Source organism: Loxodonta africana, chromosome 11, assembly GCF_030014295.1.
Source record: "Loxodonta africana isolate mLoxAfr1 chromosome 11, mLoxAfr1.hap2, whole genome shotgun sequence".
Taxonomy (NCBI): domain Eukaryota; kingdom Metazoa; phylum Chordata; class Mammalia; order Proboscidea; family Elephantidae; genus Loxodonta; species Loxodonta africana.
This window is the reverse complement of record NC_087352.1, coordinates 50,790,122-50,811,769: the sequence shown is the minus strand read 5'-3', so window position 1 is coordinate 50,811,769 and position 21,648 is coordinate 50,790,122. Positions and strand designations below refer to the sequence as shown.

The 21,648-nt window shown below is 41.8% G+C and overlaps 1 pseudogene; it reads right to left on the bottom strand.

Moving 5' to 3' along the window:
- Window positions 1-21,648, bottom strand: part of LOC135232850 (large ribosomal subunit protein eL43-like) — a 28,320-nt pseudogene extending 6,672 nt beyond the window's left edge.

The window sequence follows — 21,648 nt, the reverse complement described above, 5'->3', positions numbered from 1 at the left end:
TGTATAGGCCTCACCATGAAGCAATCTAGAGAAGCCCAAAGCATGGGTTAGTATTTGCCCTCATCTTATTCTATACCTAAATTTAAATTTGTGGAGTGCTGTACCAGTTAGCAAGAAGCCCTGGTGGTGCAGTAGTTAAAGCGCTCGGCTGCTAATCAAAAAGGTTGGCAGTTGGAACCCACCAGCCGCGCCATGGGAGAAAGATGTGGCAGTCTGCTTCCGTAAAGATTTACAGCCTTGGAAACACCATGGGGCAGTTTGACTTGTCGCCTAGGGAATCGACTTGACAGTAGTGGGTTTTTGGTTGGGTTTTTTTTTTTTTTTTCTTAGTTAGGTAGTTCTGCTGTAAAAGAAACACCACAAGTGGGTGGCTTTAGAGAAGAGAATTTTATTTCCTCACAGTTTAGAAGGCTCAAAGTCTGCATTCAGGCCACTGGCTCTAAGGGAAGGCTCTCTCTCTGGTGACTCTGGCTCTCTAAGGGAAGGTGCTTGTCTCTTTAAACTTCTGTACCCCCAGCGTTTCTCGTTTTCTTGACAATCTTCACCTGGCATCTATCTTCCCTCACTTGAGCTTTCTTTTCTAATCTCTTCCGTGCTGCTCTTCATAACTCAGAAGTGATTACGTTTAGGACACTCCCTACCCTGGTATGGCCTCATCCACATAACAAAGGAAACCCTGTTCCCACAAAGGACTAATTACATCCACGGGTACAGGGGTTAGGATTCCAACATATATTTTGAGAAGGCACAATTCAATCTGTAATAAGTATCCTGAGTTCAAAATATCTGACCCAGGGCAAAGGGTAGGTGGAAGCTGTGGGCTGCATTCTTCCATGGACCTCCATTGCTCTGAGGACGCTTGGACTCCACCCAGGCTCATAGCCTTTCCTCACTAGCCCCAAATTTCCCTTCATTGCAACAGGCCTTGGAAAACTTATAACATTAAATCTGAGGCTGATTACTCCAGGATGACACTCAGACTTTTTCAAGGCATGATAGGCTTTATGAAGCATTTGAACAGCTCCCCATCCCAGGGGTAGGAAGACCGATTTCCAGGAGATGCCAGGGTCTAATACGGCAAGCACCCGACAGCATCTCTGAAGGGAACAATTCTGTTGATTGGGACACTAGTTTGCAAATGCTTATTTAGTTTTCATAGGTTGCAGCTTTTTTAAATCCCTTAACAGCAGTTTTACATTTATCCTTGTTGTTGTTTTTTAAGTGGAACTAATGATCAAGCTTTTTAGTGCAAGTTTATTGTTTTGGATACAACTGTTCGCCATCTAACTCTAAGGAACTACTGTCCCACTATTAGGTGGGAAAAGGAGTTTTCAGTTCTTTTCATTATTCTTCCTTTGTCATGAAACCATTAGTGTGTTTTTGATTTCCAGAGAGAAAGGAGACTGTGTTCATGGTTTTGCCTTTATTTTTAGACTGTGCTATTCAATTCTTCTTCTAACAGTGTATATTGTTATAGCGATCTCAAGTTCTAATTTATTTATTGTTAAAATGCTAATTATGCTCTTGCTTTGTTTTGATTGAAACTAAGTACAAAGTTAACTCAGAATATTTCTGAATATTCTATTGAGCTCCGAATGTAAACTTAAATCTTGATAGACAGTATGAACCCCCAGTGGGATTTCAGATCCAGGGGGTCACCTGGGGGTGAGGTCTCGGGTCATTTTAGCAGTCAGGCTGCATCTACATTACTCCAGGGGCTGATTTTAAAAACAAGATGGAACCCCAGTCCAATATGGACCATGGGGAATGTATGAGCCCCTCAATTATCTCCATCGTCATATGAACACCAGCAAACATGCCATTAGTGGAAGCACTGGAAGCCTCCAGCCATTGCCCTGAGAATGGCGACAGTGGCCCCTAAAGACCCTCCAGGACCCATGCCACCAGCTGTCCATGACAAAAAGCACACCGTTAAATCAGAATGTCATTGCTGAATGGAACTTGGAGACCACCCAACCCTGATCCTCATGTTATACTTGAGGCAACTGAGGCCCAGGAATGGGAAATTACTTAGTCATATGCTCTTGACAAGTTAACAGCCAAGCAGGATTACAGCCCGGGCCTCCTGACTTTCAGGACAGTGCTTTTTCTGAAAATGAGCCTCAAAACTTCATCTGAATGTAGTGGCAGAGGAGCCCCCATTCTGCACCTATAGAATCTGTTATAATAAAAGAAGCTCCCACTGACTGAGCCTTCACCATGCACCCAGATCTGCATTAAGTGCCTTGCCCACATTATCTCATCTAATTTTTACATCAAGCCTCTGAGAAGGGTATTACTACAAATAACTAAAGTGTGAAACGGAGAGTTAAGTAACTTGCCCAAGGTCATAAAGCTGGTAAGCAGCAGAGCCAGAATTCAGTCTCAGGTCTTCTGTCTCCGTAGCCCACTCCCTTAGCCTGTCTCTTATAATGCTTCTCCCAAGTCTCCAATGCCTGACCCCGGCACATACCACAGACTTGGACAGATGCTGCCCATGACCTTGTTCCCTGACCACAGAACTCTGACCATGTGTTCGGGTAGCAAGCAGGTATAACTAGATCTCAGGGAAGGTGGTCCTCTCCCTAACCCCAGGAAGTATAGAGTGACAGATCTAACAAGTCATAATCATCCCATTCCCCTGCCCCAATAACTGGTGTAGGCCAACGTGATATAAAAAAGAAGACTTCTCAAGACTTGCTTTACTGTCTGAAAAGACAAAGCTTCAGAGGATAAGACCTTTAGACTCTGGCCTTCAGTTTCTGCTTAGGATGTTAGTATGAGCACGTGATGCCTGGAGCTGAGGCAGCTGCATTGCAAACATGAGGTAACAACCATGAGGACAAAAAAAAAAACCATATAATGAGGATGATAAGGATGAAAGAACAAGGCTGTTAGAAAAAGCCTGGCTCCAAGATATTTGAAGATAATGCTAATTCATTGCTCCAACCTTCATATTTCATTCTGTTTTTCAAAGTTAAATGTCTATTGCCTAAAAAAAAAAAAAGAAAAAAATATTGCCTAGGCCACCATTAATCAGGTTTTCTATTTCTGGAAGTCCAAAGAATTCCTAACCTATATGAGCTGTTAGTTCAGAGATGTATAGTTTGAGGGTGGCTGCCCAACACCATGCCGCATGCCTCCATCTTTGTAGTACTAGCTAGAGTCATACTAAAGTTTTATGCTCAGGAGCATTTAACATAGATCTTGAGGCATTTGCCGCACCCTAATCTGCTATCATTTGGAGAATGGACTTTTAACTAAGCCTTAGGGAAAATAATTCCTGGTTTTTGATGATAAAATTTAGTTATAGGGATACATACTCTACATATGTGTAGTCATATAAAAAGTCATATATTCACCACGGATCGGTAAATCACAAGCTTATTCAGCATTTATCAGGAAGTGGATTGGATTGTGAACAGAGTCCAAGTCTCCTGGCCTGTCAAATTCAGCCAGCATATCATCATTATTATATACAGGTAGATGGAACTTTTTACCTTTCATCTGGGACACTGTGGGTAAAGAAAAGGAGCCCTGGAGGTGCTGTGGTCAAGTGGTTAAAAGTTGGTGGCTTAAACCCACCAGCTGTTCCACGAGAGAAAGATGTGGCAGTCTGCTGCAGTTTGCTTCCATAAAGGTTACAGCCTTAGAAACCCTATGGGGCAGACCTACTCTGTCCTAAAGGGTCGCTATGAGTCAGAATCAACTTGAAGGCAACGAGTTAGCTAAGGAAATGTGGTCTCTAACTGTTGTTAGGTGCTGTCCAGTTGATTTCAACTCATAGCGACCTCATGTGACAAAGTAGAACTGTGTCATAGGGTTTTCTAGGCTGTATTCTTTATGGGAGCAGATAGCCAGGTCTTTCTCCTGCAGACCCACAAGATGGGTTTAAAAGGCCAATCTCTTGCTCTGCAGTCTAGTGCTTAACCATTGCGCCACCAGGCCTCTTTACAGTCTTTAATAAAATATGGTATTCCAGGCTCATTTATAAGATCTGAGCTACAAAAACACCACCAAAATGTAGAGCTGTGCTTAAATGAAATCTTATTTTAAACTTGCATTTTAAAACTCTGGAATGAAATCTAAGCTAGGAATCTCAACCTTGTTAAAAAGGAAATTTATTAGGTGCCTTTTTAATTTTTTTTTTTGTTTTTTTTTGAGAGCCACATCGAGTTATAGATGCATCCACAGTGCTGGGACCTCTTACAACATCCATGAGGAACAAACCATTGGCCAGAAGCACCTGATTTCTCGATCAAGCATTGTATTTGTCAGCATAGACGATTGTGGTAGCACTGACAGAAATTTTATCACATTTAACATTTGTTCATTTCACACCTCAGACTCTCTCTTGATCGCAGAATTTGTTTCATTGGCATTTGTCATATCTCGGCTATCTTCTTTCACCACTTTGTAGATGGTGGCTTTTTTAGGCGACTTTTTCTGAGCTGAGGATTTTTTTTTTTTTTCTGGGATGCCAATCCAATCTGGTATTTCAAAATGCCAACACCATTGGCCCTGCTGGAAACCGATTAAACAATTTCTATGCCTAACAGCTCTTTTCAAGTTGCTGAGTTTTTGATTTTCATTTCTTAAGGCTAAATTTTCACACACACAAAAATTGCCCACTCTTTGCATGCAAATGAAGCAGTTTAGAAATGGAAATTCAAGCACAGTGAGCCCTGCATTAATTTACAAATCCATGGCATATTTAAAATATTTTTTCAAATTGCTTCACACGTTTTGGGTGTGTGACACACCGCCATTTAACTTAGTCAAAGTTATTTTGCTGATAAACTTTAGATAACTCTAAAGACAGCATCTTTGGAAGAGCCAAAGGAGAAGTCTGTTATCAATTTCCTCATATATATATTTTTTTCTTTCATTCAAATAAAATGAGATCAAGTTGGGTGAGCTAGAGCTCTCTCTAAAGGCAGGATTTCCTCACCCAGGTGGGCCTTTGAAAACTTGAGTGAATACAAGGGGAGAGAAAAAGGAAGGTCCTTGTGTGTGAACATCGAAAAAAGTACAAGTCTATGTGTCAGCAACACTTCACCTTTCAACCACTTGACTTCCGGTTCCTCTAAGAGAACCCAAACCTATCTTCACACCTATGTAAGGATAAAAATAGGTAATCATCACCAGCTGTCGGCAAAGTATATCTTAGCTCTCTGTCAGATATATGCAAAGAAAGAATGCACATTTGGCTCAGAAGGGGCCATTGGAGGAAGGCTTTCTTAGCCTTTCACTTTCCTATAAAAAAAAAAATTCCTATAGCACTGCATAAATAGCAGCACATTTTAGAACTAAAATTCCTGAGGTTTTTGGGTTTAAGTAAAATCATTCATTTACCTATAGCCTAAAAAAGCCAAACAAAACCTATTGCCATCAAAATGATTCTGATTCATAGCAACTTCATGTGTTTCAAAGTAGAATTGTGCTCCATAGGGTTTTCACTGACTGTAATCTTCCAGAAGTAGATTGCCAGGCCTTTCTTCCAAGGCACCTGTGGGTGGGTTCCAACCACCACCCTTTCAGTTATGTAGCCAAGCACTTAACCATTTTTGCCACCCAGGGACTCCATATCTAGAGCCTAAACCAAAAAAAAAAAAGAAGAAGCAAACCCGTTGCCACCAAGTCGATTCCAACTCATAGTGACCGTATAGGACAGAGTAGAACTGCCCGCATAGGATTTCCAAGGAGCAGCTGGTGGATTCAAACTGCCAGTCTTTTGGTTAGCAGTTGAGCTCTTAACCACTGTACCACCAGGGCTCCTATAAACAGGTTATCTATAGCCTTGTCCTAACTAAATTCGAATTCCAGTCAGACTTTAAAACCGTGAGGTGCCCTACCAGATACAAAGACTAATTAGAAAGTTATAATAAATAAGAAAGTGAGTGGTATTGGTACAGGGACAGACAAGTAGGCTAATGGGCCAGAATGGAGAGACCTGAAAAGACCACACCTATACGGAGGATCTGACACAGCAGTAAGTGGGTAAAAAGGGACTGTTCAGTAATGGTTTGGGACAATGAGCTATCAATGTGCAAAAAATAAAAATGGGTTCCCCCACACACACTATTCACTAAAATCAATTCCAGATAGATCAGTGACATACGGAAGGGAAAACTTTACAATTATTGGGGGAAAAATAGGAAAACTTTTTTGTGACATCCAGATAGGGAAGTATGCTTACACAAGTCATAAAAAGAACTATAAAGAAAATACAGTGCTAGATTCAACCGCATGAACATCTATTCATCAGAAAACACCAAAAGGGGAATAAAGAGACAATAGACAAACAGGGGAGAGATATCTGCATACCCATGACTAACAAAGGATTAATAACTAGGAGATAAAGAATTCCTATGATTCAATAAGAAAAAGACAAACAACCCAAAAGGGGACATACAATCCTTGAGCAAAAGACATGAAAAGGAATTTATTTTACAGAGGCAACATGAATACCCAGTAAACATATGGGGAAATGTTCATTAATAATCAGGAAAATGCAAAATAAAGCCACAATGAGGTACCATTCACCCCACCCAGGTACGCAAAAATGTTCAAAGTCTGACAGTATCAAGTGATGGTAAGATGTGGAGTAAGGATTTGGAATAACCAGTATTCCCATATACTGCTGGTTACAGTTTAGCATCACCTGGTACAACAGAAAATGTGCACACCCCACAACCCAGCAATTTCACTCCCAGATACAGGGCCCAGAGAAACTAGTACGCGTGTTTACCAGGCAACGTGTATAGGAATATTCATGGCAGCATTGTTCTTCAGAGCAAAACAACCCAGCTATCCATAAATAGGAGAATGTATGAATTAATTATGACAGTCATACAGTGAAATCCAATATGGCTGCATGCATGAACATGGTTGAATCTAAAAAATGTAACATTGAACAATAAAAAAGCAAGTTTTAGAAAAATACATGCAGCATGATTTTTTTTACCTAAAGTTCTAAACAGACAAAACTAAATAATATATTGTTTAGGAAAGTCTGTATATATAGAAAGAAACCCTGGTGGCACAGTGGCTAAAGCACTCGGCTGCTAACAGAAAGGTCATCGGCTCAAACCCACCAGCTGCTCCACAGGAGAAAGATGTGGCGGTCTGCTTCCGTAAAGATTAACCCATAACCCATTGCCGTCAAGTCGATTCTGACTCATAGCGACCCATAGGATTTCCAAGAAATCTGGTGGATTCAAACTGTTGACCTTTTCGTTAGCAGCCGTAGCTCTTAATCGCAATGTCACCAGAGTTTCCCCATAAAGGTTACAGCCTCGGAAACCCTATAGGGCAGTTCTTCTCTGTCTTATAGGGTCTCTATGAGTTGGAATCAACTCAGTGGCAACGGGTTTAGCTAATACTACCTTGGCTTAATTGTTTCATTTCAGTAACTTAGTCACTAGATAGAGGATTCATCAAAAGATATGAATATATTTGTTTATATGTAAGCTTTCTTAAAAAGTTATTTGTTTCTACAGGGCCTTTGAGCTTTAAAGAGCTCTGTGATGGGTTGCAGTTTAGGTGTTATGTGCTGTATCTGCGGTGCTGAGCACATTTTCTTTGGAATAACAAGATGAGATTCTTTCTGTCTTCAGCAGGGATTACCTAAACTTGTGGGAGTACATCAACAGTTTTTCATCTGCCCTTGTCAAAGTCTCCTTAGACAAAGACTCACTAGAAGGCAACCAGCAGCCAGCCGCCATCAAGTCAATTCGAACTCACAGCAACCCCATGTGTGTCAGAGTAAAACTGCTCCATAGGGTTTTCAGTGGCTGATTTTTCAGAAGTAGATCACCAGGCCTTTGTTCCGAGGTGTCTCTGGGTGGACTCCAACCTCCAACCTCTTGGTTAGCAGCTGCGCATGTTAGTCGTTTGCACCAGCCAGGGCCTCCCGCTGGAAGGCAGGTCATGCTTATTTAGTTTGACATATTGTATGTAGAGCCAAGCCCAATATCATGTACACACGGCACCTAGTAAGTACAGACTGTTCAGAGTTTAAACGGATTTAATCTGAGTAGAGGGAAAGAGCAGAAATCGATCAGCCCAGGTTTGGCTTTATTTTGAGAAAACAAGGTTTATCTGACCCAGCCTGGTCCAGACTGATGTGGTCCAACTTGCTTACACTCAAGGCCTAGACAGCTGGTCACCCACACCCATAAGGGAAATCAAGATAATGATTTTTACAGCCTCCCTTACAGTGAAGGAAAATTTGACAGAGAAGGAAAGAACGTAGATAAAACACCAGCCTGGCAGCCTGAGCAGCACTTTGCCACCTGGCCATCATAACACCCTTGGAGTTCCTGCCAATGTCATGCTTTCTTTCTACTCCATGGAATAAAGTACTGGAAACAGATACTCCGGAGTAGTTTGCTTCCAGTGCCCTGTTACATGACAATTTCCTGCATGGGACTTTTATTCTTATTTGGCATTTGTATTTTTAAATGACTCAGTGATTAGTGCTTCAGATACTGCACGTGATAATTGCCTTGGCAGAAAAGAATGTCTTTGTTCTTGCCCACTCACCTTTTGTATGGAGTTCCCCACTCCTGTTCCCTTATTTATGACTTGTTGACATTCATCTATATTTAGCAAGTGTTTTGCTAATATCCAAGGAGTCATCAAAGGTGCAGCTGCTTCGTCTCTACAGGAAACCCCGCTTTAGGGGGACTAGCTCTACGCTGAGAATCTGCTCCGGGAACATTCTTCCGCATGAAGATGAGAAATACACTTCTTAATTTTTAAATTAGCTGGCTAATGCTTCTATCTTTCTTCCTCCTTTTGGGGCTTGATGAACTCATATGTTATTCTTGGTTGATTGTCAAACTAGTGAGGATGTTTTTCTGATCCTCTCTATGTGGAGTTATATTTGGTTGTTTTTTCCTCCCTTTCCAGAGGCCCCTTTCTTCGTTGTGCAGACACGTGATCTTGTCTTTGTGTTTTCAGTGTCACAAGCTAGGAAACTTGTGATGGTCCTTTCCTGTTCCTTCTTGAGTCACTGCCTTGTGTCACAAGTGTTTGGCTCACATCCTTCTTGCCCTTAGGACTGGAGAGCTTCCAAAATAAGTCTCCACTCTGCCTCCCTAATTGTGTGAAGGCGGAAGCCTTCACAAGAATTCCATCCAAATCAGGATAGTTAACAATTGTTAACTACATTGTTAACTGTCAGTCTCGCCATAAGACAATGTCATTGTCTTCCTTGACCCTGAGCTGCCTCTTCCCAGGAGAACAGAATGCTCAAAGGCCACTCCCCACATGTCCAAATGGCTCTCAATCAACCCATTTCTACTCTTTCTTAGAAGCAACTAGTATTTGTTCTCCACTGGTCTTGACTTTCAAAAATCAAGTGTGGAAAACAAAATCACCCTTTAAATATATATCTTGAAACTAATAAAATAAGTAGGATACAGAATTTTGGCCCAGATTTTATAAGATCTTTTGAAACGGATGGAAACCCACCAAAGAAGAAAAACCAAAACCAGGAAACAAGGGTAGGTGAGGGAAGGAGGGCATCTGAATGGTGTATTCTGCCTTTACTGTTGCCCTTTCCATCGATATCTTTTTTTGTGGCAGAATGAGAGAAGGGATGGAGAACCAGCATCCCCACACAGCGTGCTGTGTGCAACACTCTAACATACATTTTGGAAAGGCAGTGTGATGGAGTGCAGGGGTTAAGAGCACAGGCTCTTGACCCTGGTTTGATGCTGCCTCAACCACTTACTCTGAGCCCTTAGCAAATTATTTTAATCACTCAGTGCCTCAGTTTCCTCATCTGTGAAATGGGAATCAATATAGCACCTCCCTCATGGAGCTGAGAGGAGAACATGAGTTGATATTAAGTAGGCCCTGGCATATAATAAGCCTGATGTAAGCCTTTATTTAAGCCTTTGGTAAGTCTAAAAAAATAAACAATATAAATAAATAAACAATTCCATTTGATCCTCATAATCCTTTGACCTCATTGGTTGCCTCCTCAAAAGCCACTCCTTCTCCCACATCCTTGTGGGTCTTCCCACCTCCACTCGATAGAGGCTGCAAATGCCATATGCTGGCATTCCCAGCATTCCTTGCAGCTGAGGCATGAACATGTGATCCAATTCCGGCCAACAGAATCTGAGAACATTTTTGTTGGGGTCTTTTGGGAAGATTTTCTTGCTTTAGGAATGAGGAAGCAGTTGGACAAGGAGAAACTCCCTTCCTTTCTTCCTGTCTTCTGACATCATTTCACAGCAGTTGTCTTGTAAACAAAAGGAAAAAGCCAAGAGAATTACAGAGAAGCCAAGCTGGTTTCTCTGACCAGCCCTGGAACCAACTATGCCCAAGCTTCTCATCAAGTGTTGTGTTGAGATAAGAAATGTCCTTACTCTTTAAGCCACTTCAGTCAGTTACTTGTAGCCAAACAACACAGGATTATTTAATATGAGGAAATGGAGGGTTAGAAAGCTTAAATACCTATGTGAGTCAGATAGGTGGTAGAACTAGAACTGAAACCCCATCTGACTGTAAAACTTCAGCTTTTATTGCTGTACCAGTAAGCCATCATGACAGTGCTCACCAACTGGGCAAAACTGGTTAGGACTCGGAGCACCAGTGAAGGGATGATTGGGCAGAGTAAAAATACCAAATGTCTTTGTATCATTCTTCCAATTCTTTGCAAACAATTTTTACCTTTAGAAGTGCAGAATTGGGAGGTAGTTCATAGACAATCCAGTCAAAGTGACAAAACTAAGATGGCCTGAGTCACACTTCCAATGAGTGGCAAAGCCGGATGAGAACTGAGGTCATGACCCATAGTTCTTTCCCTACGCCGTTATCTCATTTTATCGTCTTTCAAGGTCGTCATGAAATTGGCAGGTGTTAAGTAAACAATTAGACATCCTAGACATTTGAGTCTGGAACTCAGAGGAGCATGAGGGTTGGAGATAAATATTTGGGAATCATCAACATTAAAGCCTGGGGATTGGTTGAGTTCTAGGATGGAGAAGAAAAGAGGGTGGAGCTACTATTTATTGAATCCTTACTATGTGCCAGGCACCATGCATTACTGTACACGCATTAATCCCTTAATCCTTACAACCAAACAGGAGGCAGATACTGTCATTGAACTCGTTTTACAGACAGAGAAACTGAGGCACAGAGAGGTTATATATCTTGTCCAAGTTCACGAAGATAGTAAGTGGTACAGCTGGAACACAAACTGAGGCAGTCTGGCTTCAAATTCCTTGATCGCTACAACACACACTCTGCTTCTGGGGCCTAGTTTGTAGAGATGTGTCCTTGTAATTTGGGAGACTGGTGTCAGAATACTGTAATCAATGTTATAGATGACAATGAGGTCAGCTCCTCAATGATGAGGCCTTTAGTTGGAGTACTGGAACTGCCACCAGCAGTCACTGCTGACATGCAAAGCTGGATGCAGTGGATTAACTACTTTTGCGTGTGGCCTTTCTAGCCAGGGTCTTGTAACTCCCACCCAAGCAATTGGGCAGGACTACATGATAAGGTAATTGTGGCCCAACAAGGGAACTGGTCAGTTTTGCCTTCAAAGTGAGCCAGTTCCAGAGCAAAGAGGAAGATCTCACCACCACCAAGGAAGACCAGCCAGGAGCCCGCACATCCTTTAGACCTGGGATCCCTGCACTGGGAGGCTCCTGGGACCAGGAGACAGAGAGAGAGAAACCTGTAACCCTGAAGATGGTAAGGAGTAGCAGGAGAGACCCAGCAGCAGGAGATGGGGAGGTGGGCTTCCTGGCCCATGAACAGAGAAAGCTGAGTGCTTTGGGCAGAGGCCTAAGGCCAGGGAGAGGCATGGCTGGGGGGAGGCTGTCCTGATAAAAGAACTGTATCCTTGAGTGTTCCGGAGCCTGAATTGTAACCTGGTACTTCCATAATAAACCCCATAATTGTGAGTATGGTCTGTGAGTTCCATATGGCCATTGCAATGAATTATCAAACTCAGCAGAGAAGTAGAGAATGCTGTGGGAGAGACAGTTGGTATCAGAATTGGTAAAGATGGCCAAGAGTGGAGGCATGTCTGAATTCTGCCTCATATGATCTTGGTTCTCCCTTCCCCCTTGTGGGGTTGGAGAAGGTCAGACACTGCCCTCAAGTCATTTTTACACTGGATTACCCAAAGGGCACGGTAACTCATGCCAAGAGCACCAGAGAAGAGGAGCAACCAGAAAAGGAGAAAACATCAACTTCAAAGAACTTATCCAGAATGTTATAACCAAAATATCTGAAAAGACACACTTTAATTTCAGTGTGCATTTCTTTGTGTTTTATGGTTTTACATTGTCGTTATTTTGAATTACGTATAGTGGGAGACTTTCTAGGCCTGGGTCCAACCTTGCAATTAGGACATTTTTCCTTTCGCCAAAACCATGTCCTATTCCAGGACCTTACCATCTCTCTCGGCAACTACTACCATTGGGGATGGGAATGTAAAATGGCACAGCCACTATGGAAGACAGTTTGGCAATTCCTTGAAAAGATAAACATAGAATCCCCATGTGACCCAGCAATTCCACTCCTGGGCATATACCCCAAAACTTGAAAGCAAGGACTCAAACAGATACATGTAAGCCAGTGTTCATCACAGCATTATTTACAATAGCCAAAATTGGAAACAACCCAAATGTCCATCAACAGATGAATGGACAAACAAAATATGATCTATCCATACAATGAAATATTATTCGACCATAAAAAGGAATAACGTTCTCGTACATGCTACCACATGAATGAATCCTGAGAACATTATGCCAAGGACATATAAAAGGACAAATATTATATGATCAAACTTATATAAAATATATAGAATAGGCAAATGCATAGAGACAGAAAATAGGTTTGTGGTTACCATGGGCTGAGAGAAGGGAATGAGGAGTTAACACTTAATGGGTAGAGTTTCTGTTTGGGGAAATGAAAACGTTTTGGTTGAGTTGGGCTTACTAGGAATTATAGTATCACTTACAAAGCTGTTCTGGAAGCCATAGTCTCTCCTTGGCATAAATCTTGACATTGTATCTCTCAAAACACATTTTAACAGCATATCCTCAAACCCATGTTCCTATCAAGTGGGTATTTAGGTTAAGAAAGCAAAAATAATCTGTCTCTTAAGCAAGAAATAGAAAAAGCTCTGGAAAGCATGAAGGAAAGACTTAGAGACCCCATTCCCTTCTATTATCCATTCATCTAACTGGGCATTCAACAAATAATTATTGCACAAATACTAAGTATCGAACTACTTTTTTGAGATTATGTCAGTTAAATCTCTCTGTACTCTCCTTCATGGCAACTTGTACTTCCCTTTGCAGCATATATTACACGTATATATTCTGGAAATTATCAACTCAATGGTAAGCCAAACGAGGATAGAAACCATGCTGTCTTTTCACACCTGTATCCCCAAACAGTAATATATGTACCTCCAATGTAGTATGTAATTGGTAAATTATTTTTGAATAAATTAACAAACAGAAAACACCCTATATATCATTTCAAAATTTAGTCACTAATGCCATACCTGATAAGATTTTGATAATCCCATCTACCATGTTTTCTTAAGAAAATTATTAATCAAGAATTGGACATTCTAAAGCACCAAAATGAATGTCACAGGATAAAACATAAAGATGATAACTGAGTTTTCTTTTTCCCATCATTCTCTTATTGCCCCGAAGTCTTCCACTCATTGAATCAGCGGCATTCAATAAATCAGCTAAAAACAAATTCAACTAGGTATAGAAAGAGATGTTTTGAATTCACCAAGGAGACATGAGTCTTGAAAATTGAGACTTTCCTTTGCAAGAATCAGCTTTTTGGAACAAAAAAAAGTGGTCTTGACCTTCTCAAAGAGAACAGTCTGAAGATCTCAGGACATAGAATGTACACCTAAACCAGAGAGAAGGGGAGAATGCCTGATGATGCAACAAAGAGGAAAGCAAAAGAAAACACAAGAAGAGTTTAGATGCTCAGGGGTTTAGATGCTGGTATGTTTAGATGGCATGAATATTATTTTGAAAAAACCCTAGTGTGTCATGGATTGAATTATGTCTCCCCAAAAACATGTGTATCAACTTGGTTAGGCCATGATTCCCAGTATTGTGTGGTTGTCCTCCATTTTGTGATTGTAATTTTGTGATTGTAATTTTATGTTAAAAGGATCAGAGTGGGGTTGTAACGCCACCCTTACCCAGGTCATCTCCCTGATCCAATGTGAAGGGAGTTTCCCTGGGGTGTGGCCTGCATCACCTTTTACTCAAGAGATAAAAAGGAAAGGGAAGCAAGCAGAGAGTTGTGGATCTCATACCACCAAGAAAGCAGCACAGGAGCAGAGCATGTCCTTTGGACCTGGGGTCCCTGGGCCTGAGAAACTCCTCGACCAGAGGAAGATTGAGGACAAGGACCTTCGTCCAGAGCCGAAAGAGACACAAAGCCTTCCCCTGGAGCCGATGCCCTGAATCTGGACTTGTAACCTACTAGACAATGAGAGAATAAATTTTTCTTTATTAAAGCCATCCACTTGTGGTATTTCTGTTACAGCAGCCCTAGATAACTAAGACACCTAGGGATGGGGAAAAGTTCTAGGAACTCCAAATTGGTTTAGGTATTCTCAAAGCAGAGGCTGAAGCTCATGTAATCAGCAAGTCTTATGGAGAAAACCCTTGTTCCAACATAGCTTTGCAACCACCAAGTGGAGAAGGCAGTGGGCCATGTTTACAGAGAGGATTTAAGACAATACCCTGAGTCTTCCATGGCATCCATGAGGCAGGAAGACCATTGGAATTTTCCCATGCACAAAGAGGAGGATTTATCACAGTTTAAGCTTTGGGACCCTCCTTTGCATGGCCCCCTTCTAAGGCCCCAGGAGGGACCCTGGCAATGTCTTCACATGGTCTCATGGTTTTGCAAAATTAACAACAATTGGTTGAGATCTGTCTTTCCATTCCATCTTCCTTTCTGTTACACTTTTCTCTGTATCACATGGTGTTGGAGTAGTCATGGGCATATTTGAGATACAGGAAAGGGAAAGTGGATTTGAGAATACATCTATATTTCAGTTAGTGGGTATATTCACATGGTTCCCAGCTACTTCTGTGAATAGTTGTTTTTGCTAGCCATTCAAGTATAGAAATGGGTTCCAAAAATCTTTCTAGCATCCGCTGTGCCAGCTCATCCAGAGTCATGACACAAAGTTGCAAATCCAGGAGTTGTAATATGACATGAACATATCCTACAGCACCAAAAAGCAGAGCTACATGGAGAGTGGAGGAAAAAAGTTTTCAAAGTATGGAGCCAGATGCTGGCCCATGGAAAATTCTTCCAGTCATTAGAAGTGTGAAACTGTAAGTGAAGCATTTCATTTTCATTGATGCCTAGTCAAAAAGGAAGTTTGTTCTTGTCAGGAAATAGACTGAGTAAAAAACTCAACTTAACAAAATCATAATTTTATATTCTGTTTCTTAAAGGTAGCTCTCCACAAATTAAACTAACTTTCTATCCACAGACCATTGCTGTCAAGTCGATACCGACTCACAGTGACCCTATAGTACAGAGTAGAACTGCCCCATAGAGTTTCCAAGGCTGCAGTCTTTATGGAAGCAGACTGCCACATCTTTCTCCTGTGGAGCAGCTGGTGGGTTCCAACCACCAACCTTTCAGTTAACACTGCACCACCAGGGCTCCTTGGACAGAGAGAAGGTGGGTCCTTAACACGTGTCAGCCATAAACACAGAAAAGAGAGCGTTTTAACATGACATAACAGTAATGCGTAGATATGGTAAGGTTTAATGCAAATCAAGAGAGGGAGGCTGGAAACATTTAAGGATGTGTTATACTCACAGTCCCTGGTATTTTCTGCATACTCAGTGCCTTAGGCTGGGTTCTCTAGAGAAGCAAAACCAGTTATGCATATAAATATATATGTTGTTGTTGTTAGGTGCTGTCCAGTCGGTTCCAGCTCATAGCGATCCTATGCACAACAGAACGAAACACTGCCCAGTCCTGAGCCATCCTTACAATCGCTGTTATGCTTGAGTTCATTGTTGCAGCCACTGTGTCAATCCACTTCGTTCAGGGTCTTTCTCTTTTCAGCTGACCCTGTACTCTGCCAGCCATGATGTCCTTCTCCAGGGACTGATCCCTCCTAACAACATGTCCAAAGCATCTAAGATGCAGTCTCACCACCCTTGCTTCTAAGGAGCATTCTGGTTGTACTTCTTCTAAGACAGATTTGTTCATTCTTTTGGCAGTCCCTGGTATAGTCAATATTCTTCACCAACACCACAATTCAAAGGCATCAATTCTTCTTTGGACTTCCTTATTCACTGTCCAGCTTTCACATGCATATGATGTGATTGAAAATACCATGGCTTGGGTCAGGTATACGTTAGTCTTCAAGGTGACATTTTTGCTCTTCAACACTTTAAAGAGGTCCTTTGCAGCAGATTTACCCAATGCAATGCATCTTTTGATTTCTTGACTGCTGCTTCCATGGCTGTTGATTGTGGATCCAAGTAAAATGAAATCCTTGACAACTTCAATCTTTTCTCTGTTTATCATGATGTTGCTCATTGGTCCAGTTGTGAGGATTTTTGTTTTCTTTATGTTGAGGTGCAATCCATACTGAAGGCTGTGGTCTTTGATCTTCATTAGTAAGTGCTTCAAGTCCTCTTTACTTTCGGCAAGCAAGGTTGTGTCATCTGCATAATGCAGGTTGTTAATGAGTCTTCCTTCAATCCTGATGCCCCATTCTTCTTCATGTAGTCCAGCTTCTCGTATTATTCGCTCAGCATACAGATTGAATAGGTATGGTGAAAGAATACGACCCTGATCCACACCTCTCCTGACTTTAAAACCATCAGTATCCCTTTGTTCTGTCTGAACAACTGCCTCTTGATCTATGTAAAGGTTCCTCATGAGCAAGCGTTCTGGAATTCTTATTCTTCATAATGTTGTCCATAATTTGTTATGATCCACACAGTCGGATGCCTTTGCATGGTCAATAAAACACAGGTAAACATTCTTCTGGTATCCTCTGCTTTCAGCCAGGATCCATCTGACATCGGCCATGATATCCCTAGTTCCACGTTCTCTTCTGAAACTGGCCTGAATTTCTGGCTGTTCCCTGTCGATACACTGCTGCAGCCGATTTGAATGATCTTCAGCAAAATTTTGCTTGCGTGTGATATTAATGATATTGTTCTATAATTTCCTCATTCAGTTGGATCACCTTTCTTGGGAATAGGCATAAATACTGATCTCTTCCAATCAGTTGGCCAGGAAGCTGTCTTTCATATTTCTTGGCATAGACAAGTGAGCACCTCCAGCACTGCATCTGTTTGTTGAAACATCTCAGTTGATAGTCCAACAATTCCTGAAGTCTTGTTTTTCACCAATGGCTTCAGAGCAGCTTGGACTTCTTCCTTCAGTACCATCGGTTCCTGATCATATGCTACCTCTTGAAATGGTTGAATAGCGACTAATTCTTTTTGGTATATATAGAGAGATTTATATTAAGTAAACAGTTCATGCGATTGTAGGGACTGGAACGTCCCAAGTCCTTGGATCAGAATAGAGTCCTTTTCCAATTCATGGAGCTGCAGATGCCGGTGAACCGAAGGTGAGCAGGTTGGATAGCAGGGATCTCACTCGCAGGTAGTGAAGGTCAAGGAAATCCCCAAGGTTAGCAGGCAAGACCACAAGGTTTCTCCTGAGTCACTTAGCTGCAGGGGCTGGGGAACCCAAGATAGGCACGTCAGGGAGCAGGACTCTTGCTCACAGACCATGAAGATCAGTGAATCCCAAGATGGACAGGTAAGCTGCTAGCTCAAGAGATTACCTCAAGCCACAATCCAATCTTGTAGGTTGAGACTTGCCTTACTAACACAACTGCCACCCATCCTGCCTCATTAACATCATAGAGGCAGAATTTACAACATATAGGAAAATCACACTATACTGGGAATCATGGCCCAGCCCAAATGATACACATATTTTTGGGGGGACATAATAGAATTCATGACACTCAGTGTCTTAGGCTGGGGTCTCTAGAGAAACAAAACCAGTTAGAGCATATAAATATACATATAGACAGATTTATATCAAGGAAATTCTCTCATGATTACAGAGACTGGAATGTCCCAAGTTTGTGGGTCAGGATAGAAGCCTTTCCTGATTCACATAGCTAAAAGGGCTTGGTGAACCCAAGATCAGCAGGTCAGACAGCAGGGCTCTTATAGGCTGCAAAGATCGACAAATCCCAAGATCGGCAGGCAAGATGGCAGGTAAGCTACTAGCTCAAGTCCCAAGATCTGGAGGTCAGACAAACAGAGCGAGCAAAAGCCCAGGAGCCTTGCCAGAAAGTCCATTTATATTGGTTGGAGGCCACACCCCCAAGGAAATTCCCTTTCAACTGACTGGCTATTCACAGTAGATCCTATCATGGAGGTGATCACACCATATCAAATCTTATCATGGAAGTGATCACATCAACATACAACTGCCAAACTAAATCATAACTACCAAATCACTTATAATCATAGCCCAGCCAAGTTGACACACAACCTTAATGATCACAACCAGCAAGGATAGACAGGGAAAATACAGGGAACTTTCACAATGTACAGATGGAGCAGGACTGTGGGCAAACACTTTTATTGTGGTTTTAATGAGAAATGTGGCAGGGAGATGTGAGGGCACACTGGGATTTTATTCAGCAGCTGTATTTGAAATACACACTTTGGGGCATGAGACATTTACCAAAGGGGAAACTGAGGGACCTCTTATCTAGGTATAGCAGACATGAGTGGAGAAAAGTTACTTGATGTGGATATCAAAACATCATCTTACAGAAGCTAGAAAACATTAATTCAGACAGACACTGATGATTAAAGGTCAGAAGGACCAAATACCTCCCTCAATTACAGAACAATCTCTAACCTCTGTGTCACAGGCTGAATTGCATCCCCCCAAAATATGTGTCAACTTGGTTAGGCTAAGATTCCCAGTATTGTGTGGTTGTCCCCCATTTTGTGATTGATATACTTTTCCTATGTGTTGTAAATCCTGATCTCTGCCTGTGGTTAATGAGGCAAGGTTAAAAAAAAAAAAGGTTAGACTATGTTAAAGAGGATTAGGGTGGGATGTAACACCCTTATTCAGGTTACATCCTTGATCCAATGTAAAGGGAGTTTCCCTGGGGTGTGGTCTGCTCCACCTTTTATGTTACAAGAGATAAAAGGAAGAGTAAGTGAGCAGAGAGGGGAGGAACTCATACCACCAAGAAAGCTGTGTCAGGAACAGAGCACATCCTTTGGACCCAAGGTTCCTGTGCAGAGAAGCTCCTAGTTCAGGGGAGGATTGAAGAGAAGGACCTTCCTCCAGAGCTGACAGAGAAAGCCTTCCCCTGGAGCTGACACCTTGAATTTGGACTTCTAGCCTACTAGACTGTGAGAAAATAAACTTATCTTTGTTAAAGACGTCCTCTTGTGGTATTTCTGTTATGGCAGCCCTAGATGACTAAGACACTCTGGGTACTTTGATCAAGACCCAAGGAGGAGAGAAGGATGGAAGACCTCTGAATTGAATGAGCTTAAACACTGACATGACCAATATCTTAAAATGATTAAGTTGATGTGGAAGCAACCGACATTTAGTTTCCCAACATCAGTGGGAAGGAAGGGATTGAGATCTAAGTTTAATTCAGCTACAGAAAAAGGCTAATCTTTGCACAGCTGATTAGCTAATGACTGTAAAAGTGAGGCCTAGGAAATGGATCAAAGAGAATATTCTGCCAAAGTAGCTGGGCCAACTCAACTTAACACCTTGCTGGTGACAATGCTGGATTTTCCCTGAGCCCTGTGCACCACAACAACAACGATTGTTAAGAAATTCACCCAACACTTCTGTGTTTCTGGAAACGACTAACTGCGAAGGACCACTCTGCTCTTACATGTTCCAGGTAAGACTCAACCCTGTCCTTCCTCATGATTCCCATAAGGCCTGCCTTGTTTTCTCTCTTGTTTTCCTGCCTCTACAGAACCTCACAGAGTCCCCGGCTTGTGCACACAGTTAACACGTTTGGCTACTAACTGACAGGTTGGCAGTTTGAGTCCATACAGAGGTGCCTCGGAAGAAAGACTTGGTGATCTACTTCCGAAAAATTAGCTGTTGAACACACTACGGAGCACAGGTCTACGCTGACACACATGGGGTGGCCTTACCTCAGAACCAACTCCACAGCAACTGGTTTCTAAAACCCTAGACCCCCATTCTTATTTATTTATTTTTGGGGCAGAGTCTTTATTAATGAACTTTTCCCTATTACAGTAACCTGGATAAAATCATTCCCTCAATTGTCCAGTGCATCATGTCTCTGACACTGGTCATGTTCTCATTAAACGGTAAACCAGAGGCTAGCTGGGTTTGAAGTTGTAATCACAAAACCAAAATTTTACAAGCAGAGTAAAGCACGTCGTGTCTGGAAAGAATCTGAGATAATCCCTTGAGTCAAGAGGTCTCTTCTGAAGCTAAAAAAATAAAATGAAATTCCAGACTTCCAAATTATAGTAGTTATGTTTTAGTACATGTTAATTGGAAAATAGATAATGGCCAAAAAAATTACCCTGAATTTAGCAACGCTTTACAATAAATTCCATTTTATCATAAGAAGGGCCCACATACATTTGACAAATTCAAGCATGTGTCCAGGTCAGCTTTTTCTGCTGAAGAATCACACTTAGTGCCTTGACAGCTGAACAGCCTTTTTTAAGTATGTCTGTGACCCTAGAGATATGAGGACCACAAGCTGGGAATAACTGACATTGATAGTTTCAAGTAAAAATAAAGATGTTAAGAAAGAAGGGTTGACTTGGCTGGGGTAGGCAGACTGTCATTGTACCTGAGGTTGCTCCTTCACAGGGCTGCTGGTTGGGCAGGAATCATGAGACACCAACGTTTCAGCCTCCCTTCCCATCTGACCTCCAACCTGTCCTCATCTGGGCCCACAGAGAAGGACAATGAATTCTTCCTGTGCCTCTTTTCCATCCTTTCCCCAACACACACAAACACACACACTACTTCATCTTTGGCTCTACACTCAGGACCCTACTCTCTGGTGATCTTAGTCCTTTTATAAAACCAACTGCTGTCAAGTCAGTTCTGACTCATAGCAACCCCATGTGTGTCAGAGTAGAAGTGGGCTCCATAGGATTTTCAACGGCTGATTTTCCTGAAGTAGGTTACCAGGCCTTTCTTCCAAGTTTCCTCTGGGTAGAATGGACCTATCAACCTTTTGGTTAACAGTTGAGTGCGTTCACTTTTTGTACGCCCCAAGGACTCCTTTTAGGAAGAAAAAAGGAAAAGTTTCTTCTTGGAGAAGATTAGAGACTCCTCTCCTGGGGATCCACCTGAGAGAGAGGAAAAAGAATGGAGAGGAGAGCCAGGCCAGGCTTTGCCCTTCCTTTAATTCCTAGAGTTCACTCCAAGCTTTGAACGTGCCAACAGAAAAGCAATATCTAAATGTTTAAGAAGACAGACAACAGTTTTGGGGGTATTTCCAAGTTAACTTTAAAGCATGCCTGGCAAGATTTTTACAAATATTACTAGTGGAATAACGTACTG